The following is a 12843-nucleotide window of genomic DNA, read 5'->3' on the forward strand; positions in this document are numbered from 1 at the left end:
CACACACACACACACACACACACACACACACACACACACACACACTTAAGAATAAATCTTGGAATGAAGAGATGGCTCAGAGGTTAAGGACACTGACTTCTCTTCCTGACAATTCAAGTTCAATCCCCAGCACCCACACTGTTGGTAAAAACTGTCTGTAACTCCAGTTCAGGAGATCGGATGCCTTCTCTTGGCCTCCACAAGCATCAAGCATGTACAGACATAGATGCTGGCAAAACACCCACCCACATACAAAGAAAATAAATTTAAAAATGAATATTTTTAAAGGGTGGGCTCACCAACACAGAAATACTGAACTAAATACAAATGTAACAAATAGCAGACTTCGAAACAGATGAAGCAGTGTGCATACAACTGAAGGGAGGAACCATTCTTAGGGTAGGAAACTGCAGCATCCCCCTCTCAGCACAGACAGGATGAGAGGGGGTGAGTGAGTCACCAGAGTGGAGTGCTTGCCTAGGAGCTTCAGCACCAAACACTCTAAGAGCAATTACAGATAAAAGGATGTGCGTACAGAAATGCAGGACACAGAGGAATGGAGTCATGTCAACAACTGGTTCCTAATAAGCCCACAGGACACTCAACAACCACAGGCGACACAGTCTTTCAGCGTTCGCTGAAAATGACTAACACAGGCCTGTAAGATGGCTCAATGGGTAAGGCACTTGCAGCCAAGTCTCAAGACCCGGGTTCAATTCCTCAGTCACACCTGGTGAAAGTAAAGAATAGAACTGACTTTCAAAAATTGTCTTCCGATTTCCACAGAAGTGCTATGGAATACCCCAAACCCCAGTAAATCAATATTTGTTAAAAGAGAATTATCAGACTTGTCCCAGGACCAAACCTCAAGAAGCTGAAGAGAACTGAAAGCAGGCAGAGCATCTCCTTGGAGAATAAAGGAACTGACCTAGAAAGCAACAGCTGAGAGACAATAAGAAAATTTTCAAACATTTGAAAACTAATATTTTTCTAAGTCATTCATGGATCAAAGAAATTTCAAGGGAATTAAGAAATATTTTAAACACACACACACACACACACAAATTCTATCTTTGTAAATTTGTGAGATATCTAAGTTTGATTCGCCAGAATCCACAAGAAACTGGAAGTGGTGGCTCACATGGTAATCTCAGCTTTCCTTAATGACATACAGGCAGGGGCAGGAGATTGGTATGGAAGCGCTAGGGAGAGCTAGTCTGGAGTAACAGAAACAGCAAGGGAAGTCCTGCCTCAACAAGATGGGAGGGCAAAGGCCACTCCCAAAAGTTCTCCTGTGGAACTCACCCGCCCTCACACACATGCACACACTGACATATTAAAAACTAAAACTGTGAGATACAGTGAGAAGTGCAGAGGAGGAAATTTAAGTCGCAAAATGTTTGCATGGCCAAAGAATAAAGTTCTCAAATCAGTAATATAAAAATTTCATGCCAGGAAATGGAAACAGGAGAGAGCTAAACGAAGCCGAGGGAGGCAGAAGAAAGGCAAAGGTGGAACAGAAAGCAGGAAATTAGATGGGGGGAAATCCACGCTGTGAGAAGCTGGACAGGAAAAGGATCACTGAGTTGGCAGTGAACCGCAAGAAAGCAAGAGCGAGAGCTAGGGAAGCTCCAGAGGTTACCGGAGACAGAGCACCCCACTCTGTGGGTCACAAAGTCGCACAGTGACTGGAAAAGCCGGGTTGGCAGTTCCTTAAGCTTCAGCCCACATCGTACATTTCAGCGGCTTCCCTCCTGAGCATTTATCCTAGAAGACTAAAGCTTATATAACCCTGCATGGGAGTGTTCATGGCAGCTCTCTTTGTGATTGCCCTCAGACTAGAAGCAACCCAAATGTCCTTCCATAAGAAAAACTACAAACAAGCTCTCGGACGGTCGCTCACTAACGTGTTACTCAGAAAAGAAAGAACAGGGTGAGTCTAGAGAAAACCGTATTGAGTGAGGTAACCCAGACCGAGAAGGACAAATATCACATGTACTCACTCAGAAGTGGCTTTTAGACATAAAACAAAGAAAAGCCAGCCTACCGTTCACAACCCCAGAGAACCTAGACAACAAAGAGGACCCTAAGAGAGACGTACATGGATCTACACTGAAAGAAAAAGACAAGATCTCCTGGGTAAATTGGAAGTGTGGGAGTCAAGGGGGAGGGTAGACGGGAAGAGGGGAGGAAGGGAGAGGAGCGGAGAAAAATGTATAGCTCAATTCAAAACAATTTAAAAAAAGAAAAAACAATACATTACAATGGGAATAAATTAGAGAAAAGAAAATGTATTCTATCAAAGGATATTAAGTACAGTGGCAACCAATTTCCAACATGGGTAATTTTTTTTTATTTTTTTAAATTTTATTTTGTATTTTCAAGTGAACACAAAAGGAAAATACTTTGTATTCAAGAACTGGAAATATGAATATTGAAATTTTAAAAATCATTCTTAAGAAAGAAAAAGAGAGAGAAGAGAGAGAGAGAGAGAATAGGGCAGAGGAGTTGGTTCTGTTGGTAAAGGGTTTGCAGAGTAAGCAGGAAGCTGAGCTTGAGTCTCAGCACCCACATACAATGGTGAGTGTGGCAGTGCATTCCTGCATCCCCAGTGCTGGGGAGGCAGAGATGCAAAGATCTGGGGGCTTCCTGGCTAACCAGTCAAACTGATGCTGGCCCCATCAGCACACTGTGTGCTCAATGAGAGACTTTCTCTTTAAAGTGTGGAGGGCAACTGAAGAAGATACTTGGCCTCTGTCCTCCATATACACATGCCTACACACACAAAACACATGAAGCAAGTAAATAAAAATAAAGAGAGAAGCTCTCTGGGTGTGATGCCAGGTGTTATCTCTGCTCTTGGGAAGCTGAGGCAGGATCGTGAGTCTGAGCCTTGTCTGGGCTGCAAAGCCCAGTGTAAAATTAAATCAAACGACTGAGGACACAAAGCACAACACATCTTAAGGTCTTTTTACCGAAGGGGACAATCCCGGAAGGATGCATATTGCATGGCTCCATGTGATGCTGGGGAACTAATGACTTCCTGGGGTGAGGAGGAGGCTGTAACTGCAGAAGGATTTCACAGGGAGAATTGGGGATGATGGGATAGCCCTGGGCCCGTGGCTCAAGTCTATTCATTGTTAAAATTCACAGACCTATACACAGAAGAAGGGAAAAGTGAGTTTTACTAAACAGTCATTGATGCATATGAAATCGTTGCCCTGTCTCTCTCTCCATGTCTATTATAGTGGGAATCACAAATGTCCCCACAAGCTAATTTTTGAGCACTTCTTCCCCAGCTAGCCGTGCCATACTGAAAGGTTGCAGACTCTTGGGATGGGTCTGGCAGAAGTGTGTCCCTGGGGGTAGGTCTTTACAGATTACACCCAGTCGCTGGCCCCTGGCCCTCTCTCTCTCTGCTTCCTGGCCCACCGCGATATGACGGATCTACACACACTGCTCCCACTGTAAACCGAGCCACCCCACAAACTTTCCTCAGTGCAATGACTAAAACCCTGTGAAGCCATGAGCCCAAAGAACTCTTTCCTCCTTCAAGATGGTTCTGTCAGACATGGTGAAGCAAAGAGACCAATACAACACTCCAAGTTCTTCCCAAATGTGTGTGCTCACCTTCCAGACCAAGACAGGAACCCCGGGGCTGAGGTTTTGGCTGCATTTTCCAATGCACAAATTGCTTTTGATTTATTTACTTGTCAATACCAGATAAGAATGGCATGGTGTGATTTAACAGAAAAGAACACCAGAGATCCAGGAATTTCTGGGGCTGCAGGGGAGAAGCAGGGTAGTGGAGGGGACTAACAAAGAGGAGCAAGGAGAGGCAGGAGATGGAAGGCAGGGTCAGGCTGCATATGGCCAGTCGCTCCCCAAGTCTGAACTCTCCAGAGGCCTTAAACAAAGCAGCTTGCCAGATCCTGCCAGTAAAAGGCCACTTCCTAGCAGAACAATTTGATTGACGTTTGTTTAACTGAATGTTTACTGTCTGGCCACAAAAGGGCGGATGCAGAAGCCAAAGCCACACCATTTTCAAAAGCCTGGAAAGGAGGTACTACACCAGTGGCTGCCACAGCTTCACTGGGCAGTGCTCGTTACGGAAATATGTGCTTAAAGATCTGGGACTGATGTGTTCACAAACAGAATTGAAGCTGAATTTAAAGCCCAATGTCTGGCTCCTTCCCTTACTTGAACCCTTTGCTGCAAGCATCCAGATGTGACTAAACCCGCCATCTAGTGGCTACTAAAAAATAAGCAAACAAAACAAACAAAACAAAACAAAACAAAAACCTGCGAAGGGGAGTTGACTGAAAACCCCAGCTGCAGCTCTTTCTTCCTTTTTTTTAATTAATTTTTATTGAGCTCTACATTCTTCCCTGCTCCCTCCCTGCCTCACCCCTCCCTTTCTATCCTCTCCCAAGGTCCCCATGCTCCCAATTTACTCAGGGGATCTTGCCTTTTTCTACTTCCCATGTAGATTAGATCTATGTATGTCTCACTTAGGGTCCTCATTGTTATCTAGGTTCTCTAGGATTGTGATTTGTGGGCTGGTTTTTTTTTTTTTTTTTTGCTTTATGTCTAAAAGCCACTTATGAGTGAGTCCATGTGATAATTGTCTTTCTGGGTCTGGGTGACCTCACTCAAAATTATGTTTTCTAGCTCCATCCATCTGTCTGCAAAGTTCAAGATGTCATTTTTTTTTTCTCTGCAGCTCTTTCAAAAGTGCTCACTTCCCGACTGAGCAACCGTCTCCTAATGCTTCCTGTGTAGAAGGTCCCATCGGCCCTGGAAATTCAAGGATAGGTTGTGCTGGCCCCTGTGGATGCTGAGAAGCAAGGCTTCCCCCTCCCGGGCACCCATTGTATCTCAGCCAGCTGTTGGAGCTGAGCCCCCAGTCCCAGATTTAGAGAGCAGGGAAAGTTTTCCTATTGCTCCATTATCTTTCACCCATTTCCTCCTAATCCACCCACTCACCTTGGAATATACAATTCAGGAAGTGGGTTCTCTAGCTCTAAGGAGGAGTCACCCCACCACAGCTCGCCCTTCTGCAGCATCCACAGAGCCTCAGCCCAGTCCTGTTCTGACCCAGACCCGCATCTCATGGAGAGGACCCTTCACCCAAAAGAAGGAAGTGCAAGTCTGAAGCGTCTTCCTGAAAATAGTCACCTCCCTCCCACCACACAGAGGCCAGAGAAACTGTTCCCACACCAGTGGAAGCAACGTGAACAAAGGCCAAGAGAAGACCTTGAGAACACAAGTCAAGTGCCCATCTGGTCACATCCACCCTCGAGACACAGGTCTAACCAGGACACAAAGGCACCAACCCTAAAATGAGGTGCTGTTAAAGTTCATTGCACTGGAAGCAGAAAAGCCTGATACCCCAAAATGAACAAAGGAAATGAAGAGATATCCCACCCAGTGTCAGAGGGTGTCTGTAAGCACGTGATTAACAATGGGCGGGTATTCCGACGCTGTGAGTGGAACTGTGTGAAATTGCCACTTGGGTCAGACCAAGACGGTAAAGCACTGACCATCTCATAGGGAGAGCTCATGTGATTCATCAGGGCAGATGATGCTGCAGAAAACATAGCCAAGATGCTAAATAGACGCTGGACACCAGAAGGAATCCAAATGGCCAGTAAACACAAGAAATATATTCAATAGTATCGACACTGAATAGGGTTAAATTACAACCACAGTAAGAAAACATAAACCAAATCTACCATATTTAACAAAAGAAAACGCCCTTTCTGGGATTATCAAGAGATGGTAAGGGTGGTGCAATGAACAGTCTCATGCCCCTGGCAGGAACTGGTGTAGTCACACTGAAAAGTGACTGCACATTAGTATAAAGTTGCAACCTGCCACTGACGACTTCATCAACACGCTGTGGAACAAACCCACCAACCCCCACACACCAGTGTGATCATAGATCACAGTGGGCAATACCCCCAATCCGGAATCAAACCATTGGTAAAATGGATATGTCAGTTGTAGATTCCCAGAGTGAAAAAACACACATTAGTGTGTGTGGACACATGAAATTGAGCAAAACATAAAAGATATACAAGCACACCTTCCTAAGCCTGGATGGAGGGGGGAGGGCATTGGACTTCCCACAAGGCAGGCTACCCTGCCCTCTCTTAGGACTGGAGGGGAGGAGGGAGGGTGAGAGGGGAACAGAAGGGAAATGGGAGGAGGGGAGGAAGTGAAAATTTTGAATGGTATTATTTATAAAGCAATAAAAAAATATAAAAAGATATGCAAGCAGCTACCTTCACTAAGATTCTGTTTGTATGAGGTTCAACACATGCAAAGCCAGTCTATATCTGGGGATGTATCCAGAAATTGGTCCAGAGCAAGGGAAAGAGATAATACATACAGGTCGTGTGGATCGGGTGTGGCAGGAGGAAGAAGACCTGGAACAATGCGCCATTTCTTGATTTGCTTTGTGTTTGTCCACAGGACCTCAAATCTATGCTTACTTTTCATTTACGTATATCTCATTATTAAAAGGTATTGAACACAAGATTCTATGGGGGTCAAAGGCTTCTGCACAGACCCTGCAGACGAAAGGATGGAAATTCCACTGGAGCAGCGTAGTAGGTCGGGTAGAAGTTTACAGATTGTACTCTCAATTGAACATCCGAAATAAGCCAGGAGAGCTTCATTACTCGGGAGACTGGGGCAAGAGGATTGTAAGCCAGTCCAAGACTTGCCTAGAGTACATATTTGAGTTCAAGGCTAACCTAGGCAATATAGTGAGAACCTGTCTCAAAATAGATAAAAACCCATCTCTGCTCCCTGGCCCCCTGGCAGGTGAACGAGTAGAGGCATTTGGGAAAGCGGTACTGTTCTAGAGAGCTTAAGAAACACCCTGTCAGTTCCTACTATGGAAAAGTCAGTGCCTGCTACTAAGCCTGCACACAGTAGGGCGCTAAGTATTTTGTAGGAATCCCAAATCCAACAGTAAGGTTGTCAAATTCTTTTAATCTGCCCCGCTCGGACACAAGGGGGCGCTGCTCTCCTCATACAGAAGAAAACCGGTTTTACCGCGCGACTGATGCGCCTGTTGGCTGCTACAGAGTGAGTGGCAGGCAGATTGGCTATGAAAATATGGGCCCCGACAGAGAGAGCTGAAACCCTGGGGACCCCAAACTCAGCAGAGCTTCTCCCGACGTCCAGCCTCTCTCCGCAAAGCCCGGGCTGGAGAAGGGGCCTGCACCTCCACCCGCGGTAGGGAAAGAGGAGGCTCCGGGCCAACGCGGTCCCTCTGTGTTCTATGGCTGCCCCTTGCTGGCGCAAGGATTTCTGTGTTTGCCCAACAGGCGGCCCAGCCTGCCTGCCTGCCTCCCTCCCTCCCTCCCTTCCTCCCTCCTTCCCTCCCTCCCTCCCTCCCTATCTCCCTCTCTTTCTCTTTTTCCCTTCCTTTCTTTTTCTTTCTTCCTTCCTTTCTTTCTTTTTTCTTTTAATTATTATTATTTTACATATTGATCCCTGTTCCCTCTCCCTCACCTTCCTCCCACCCCACCTCCCATCCACTCCTCAGAGAGGGTGAGGCCTCCCATGGGGAGTTGACAAAGTCTGTCACATCCTTTGAGGCAGGACCAAGGCCCTTCCTGTTGCCGCTTCCCCTTCCCCTGACTTGTGGGACTTGAGCCTCACCCCTCTGCCTAGCCTGCCTCCGGGCTGTTGTTCCCACTTGAGTTGTCCTAGCTGGTGGATGTCATCCAGTGCTACCCTGACTAACTTCTATGTCCAGCCGGCTTGGAAAATTAGGCCATTCTAAAATCTAACCGGCTTCCTCAATACTCTCCATCACCCCAACGCCCTAGAAAGAGTGTTGCTGGATCGCAGCACCATGGGGTACGAATTCCTGTTGGACTCTGTTCTTTCCTTAGGCGTGGTGTTTTATTTGTTGGTTTTGACTCTAGTCCTAGGCTGGCTGAGGCTTCACAGCTGGCTTCCAGCCTTAGTTTCCCAAGTGGTGGGCTACAGGTGTGAGTCACCACGCCAGATCTCGGGTACTCTTGTCCCAGGCTTTCTGCCACACTTACTTGTCTTCAGCTCGTGGTCATGAACACCAATCAGGGTGTGCCCTGGAGACTTGGTGCATGGACCTTCTTAGAAAGAAAAGTTTGGAGTTTGCGGGCTATAGACACACCTGAGATTCCTGTGACCAGTAAACTCAGTTGTAGCTTTCTTTTGGGACACCAGAACGATTCTTCATGGGATAAACTGAGGGCAGGAAGTAAAACTAGAAAATGTCTCTTGGGAGCCTAGTGACTGCTACTCCAGAGAAAGTGTATCTTGACTTTGTCATCTGCCCTCATGGCTCCGGAGAAGAGGGGTGCCGTGTCCTTGCTCATGAGTACAGTTGCCTTCATTCACGCTTAGATAGGAAGACAAAGGTATTCCTGGTGATTCCTAGTGATTTTTGGTGGTGGTGTTTCTCGGCATACCTGCCTTCCAGCCAGCTCTCTCTGCCCTGCACCCCAAAGGCTGGCTTTTAGGGACTCCATTCAGGCACAGCACTGACTTGGGGTTAGGCCTGTAGGTAGCATGGCAGCTGAAAAAGCTCCAGTCGCTTCCTCTGTGCCGGGCCAACATCTAGTGTGACTCTGCTCCGCAAAACCCGTCTGTCCAGCTAGAGGTGAAGTCTACCAGCCCTTGCCAATTTCCTCAACCTTGCTCCTCTTTGTAAATTTCTGTTCTGCCTGCAAGAATGCCATCTGCCTCCTAATAGGACCCCGCTGGACACACTGACGTTTCTTTTCCTTCACCTTTATTCTCTTTTGAACATGAGACCAATCCCACTTCTTATACACACATAAACATAACGCCTAGAGCCAGCCTCCGAGCTAAGCTCAGGGACACAGAGATGAGAGACACAAAGGGGACCAGCTGACCACCAGGCCTGGCGAGTCTAGGATGAAGGTCGACAGCTGATGGAGAGGAATGAACACGTGAAGCATTCCAGTCATAGACCTCCAGGCACGGGGCAGGGAGGATTCCAGGCAGCTGTGGGGAACTCAAGGAGGCCATGTGGTCAGTACTGCAGGGACGAGCTAGAGTCAGTACACTCAGGGACACTGTTGGGGGCCGGAGTCTGGAAGCAGAGGGTTGGGTTTTCACTGCAGAAAACTCATTCTGCCCAGGACAGGAGGTAGGGGTGGTAAGCTTGGGAACAAGGAGGTCAGTGGGGGATGCTTCTGGGACACAGGCAGACACAAACAAACCAGAACAAAATAGGAGAGTAGCTGGTGGGAGAGAAAAACGAAGTTCCAAGAAACCTGCTGTTGGGCACCCTTGCAATCCCAGCACTGTGGGATCTGGAGACTGGAGGCTCCATTGTGAGTCCTAGGCCAGCCTGGGCTACATAGTAAAACCGTCCTCAGACACACACACACACACACACACACACACACACACACGACCCCTACCACCATCAACAACAGCAAACATGGCTTCCTAGTACATTGGGAGTAGGAAGGGGAGAAGGGCAAGTCTGGAAACCTTCGTCCACCACCAGAGAGGCAATGCATTCCATTCAGTTCTCGTGAGGCAGGAGCCTCTGGGATGGGCAAAGGGCAAAGGAAAGGAACCCCGCTAGGGAGCCGGAGCTGTGGTGCTGAGTGCCCAACCGTCTAGACTCGCCTGTGAGTTTCCTTCCTTTTAAAACCATTCATTTGTTTTATGTGTCTGAGTGTTCTGCCTCTGTGTGTGTGTGTGTGTGTGTGTGTGTGTGTGTGTGTGTGCACCACCTGTGTGCCCGGTGCCCATGCAGGTCAGAAGGGCTGCAGATCCCCCGGGACTGGAGTTAAAGACATCTGTGAGTCACCCTGTGGGTGCTGGCTCCTCCGAAAGAGCAGCCAGTAATCTTAACTGCTGAGTCATCTCTCCAGTGAGCTGTCTGGCAGAATATGGCGCCTACTGGTCATTTTGAAGACCTGCAGAACAGTATGAGCCAGGAGTGCAGATAAGCTTCCCGTGCGCCTGTGCTCTGCTGTTGACTGAGAAGCAGTCGGCAGACAATCACAACACCGACCATCTCAGCAGCACTGTCAGCCATCAGGCACTGTACCAGGTACTCTGGAGAATAATTCCACCCCATTAGTTACAGTGTTCCCAGCAGCGCTATGAGCCTCCAACTTAGGAGACTTCAGTCACTTGCTCCCGGGCCACCGCCTAGAAAATGTCTTCACAGGTAGGAATCTAAACACCACCAAAACTCGAGCTCCTGGGAGGTTCCTTAATCCTTCCCTCAAGCAAACAGTCCAGTTACTGTCTGTTCAGAGACTTCATTTCCCCTTTCAGAACAGGAGCCTTAACAGTGGAGACTCAGATTCGCTGCTTTTCCTGTCTCCTGCTGTCTCTCAAGTCCATATTTGTTGCAGGAGTTCTGAACTTCTCTCTCACCTCCAAAGAATGAGACTGTCAAAAGCAGCTCTTGATGACATTCCAAGTGATCATCACCAAGTTCGGTGTGGGAGCCGGGCATGACGCTGCACTCCTGTGACCCCAGCACCTGGAAGACAGGGTCAGGGAAATTACCAGAAGTCTGAGGCCAGCCTGGTCAACAAAACAAACTCCAAGCCAGGCAGGATTATATAACCAGAGCCTGTCCCAACAATGTAAAAAGCATGGGAAAAAAAATCCATTCTGGGGTGCAGCTTACACCCTGACAAGTGAAAACACCAACTAAATACTTTACATTTTGCTCTGTTTGCTTTATTACACACACATACACACACACACACACACACACACACACACACACACACACACGTTGTTCCGCCTCCACCACATCATTTAATGAGTTTTTACAAATGTTCACACTGGGTATCCCAAACTGCCCTCGGGATGCGGAATCCTTCGGCACCCTGGGAAAGTTCTCTCAGGCCCCTTCCCAGGAAGTTTTCTCTCACTGTACCCACCAGAGGCAAACGCTTCCTTCTGAAATGAAATAGTAGCACTTCAACCTTTAAATCTGGCTTCCCTTCCTTAGCAAAGCGTCACTGGGACTGGTCCAGGCTGTGCCTAGCAGTGACAGGTTGTTTCTTTGGTTTGCTGAGTAATATTCCAGCTGGACAGACCTTAGTCAACTTACCCTGCCACCCTTCTGTCGATGGCATTATGATCTTTGTTGCTGACATTGCTTGTCCCTTGGCCCATAATAACCTCCTCACCCCTGACCTGTGTTCCTAGCACAAAGTCACACCCATAGGCCTCACAAGACCCAGTATGAAGGCTGAGTCTTTGGAAAACACACTGTAAATCAGTGCCACACCTAAGTTCAGGGGAACTGCTCCCTCCTCCCTACCCTGCACACACTCGGGTCTTCGTCCTTGAGCGTCGTACTGGCTCCTATTACTTGAGCCCACACCGCAATGGGCAGAGCCAGGGTTTTCTCACTCTACCTTATATCTGAGGAAGCCTAGCGTGGAAAAGTCACAGAGCTGGCGAATTGAAACTAATTCTAGCATTCTCATTGTTAACACAATGCTCCTCATGTGTTATAAATAAAATGTCCCCATGAAGCACAAGACACAGAGCAAGTGTCTGTGGAAGACACGGATGAGGGGACTGTAAAATGGAGATAAAGTTGGTCACAGACCATGAAGCCAGTTCTTAAAGGATGGAGAGACCCGTTTGTCTCAAAAACTGACAAGAGCCTGAGAGACAGACAGGGAGTGAGCCCGCTCCGCCCTTGTCCTACTTTGCTTTCTGTGGCTGTGATCAGTGCTGTGGCCAAAAGCCACGGGGGGGGGGGGGGGTGAGAGGGTTGATTTTGTCTTACACTTTACAGACAAGGGAAGCCAAGGCAGGAGCTCCAGCAGGGCAGGAACCTGGAGTGAGGAGTTGAAGCAGAGGACGAGGAGGTGTGCTGTGTACTCCATGGTGCGTTCAGCTTGACTTTTTATATAAGCCAAGATCCCATGCCCAGGGGTGGGTCCACCCATCTCAATCATCGCTTAGAATATGCCCCCACAAACTTGCCTAAATGTCAGTCTAAAGGCTAGACAACTGAGGGTCCCCCTCCTGGATGACTCTAGCTTGTGTCAAATTGACAAGCGCTAACTGGCACAATTCACTTGTCAGTTAGACACATGAACACATTGCTGTTGAACTCCAGCAAGATTTCATGTGAGCACCACAGCATAAAAACATAGCACACCCTTTGAAGCCTCACAGTCTTTTAATTTTTCAACACTTTAAAACTCCAAGTTCTCTTTTAAAATCTAACCATGGATCCCTCTAAATTCAAAATGAGTTACATGCTTTTTCAGTCCAAGAGGGAAGAACCAGAGCACAGTTACAATCAGATCAAAGCAAACCTCAACCCCAGAGTGTATATAGCTCAGAATGCAACACCTGGAACTCATGAACCTTTGGGGTCTGAAGGGCTGGGCAGCCCCCGACCCCACACCTCTACAGCTCTGCATGCACACACAGCTTGTCTCGTAGACTCAGGCTGAGTCGATTCCACACTCGCCCTACACTTAGTGGTCACCCCATACTCTTCTCACGTCCACACCCCACAATGCCAGATGTTGGAGTCCCTACTTGTGCTTCCACCGTGGCGATTTTCCTTTCAGAGATTCCAACCCTGCTCCATGGCGCCAAGGCGCATCTTCTCCCCATGACCACTTCAACCCTAGGGCTACTGCCGCTGAGCCTGCACTTTCCTCTATGGCCTCCCTGGCCTCTTGTATTCCAAGTCTCAATTGCTCTCCCTCACCCCTCCCACCCTGCAGCTTTCAGGACCACGTGGGAGATTCTTCTACTTTACCAAGTTTGGCTGCTATCACCCTCTGAATCACATCCCCT

General features: G+C 47.9%; 1 long non-coding RNA gene across 1 annotated transcript; it reads right to left on the reverse strand.

Annotated features, from left to right (window-relative positions):
- Positions 1-8780: 8780 nt before the first annotated feature.
- LOC146894405 (uncharacterized) lies at positions 8781-11235 on the reverse strand. The gene is made up of 2 exons (XR_015002473.2): positions 10950-11235; positions 8781-10540 (listed from the first exon to the last, which is right to left on the reverse strand). It is a non-coding gene; the product is annotated as an uncharacterized LOC146894405 (long non-coding RNA).
- Between the last annotated feature and the right edge of the window lie 1608 nt (positions 11236-12843).

This window comes from Myodes glareolus, chromosome 6 (genome assembly GCF_982192425.1).
Source record: "Myodes glareolus chromosome 6, mMyoGla1.1, whole genome shotgun sequence".
In the NCBI taxonomy this organism is placed as follows: Eukaryota; Metazoa; Chordata; class Mammalia; order Rodentia; family Cricetidae; genus Myodes; species Myodes glareolus.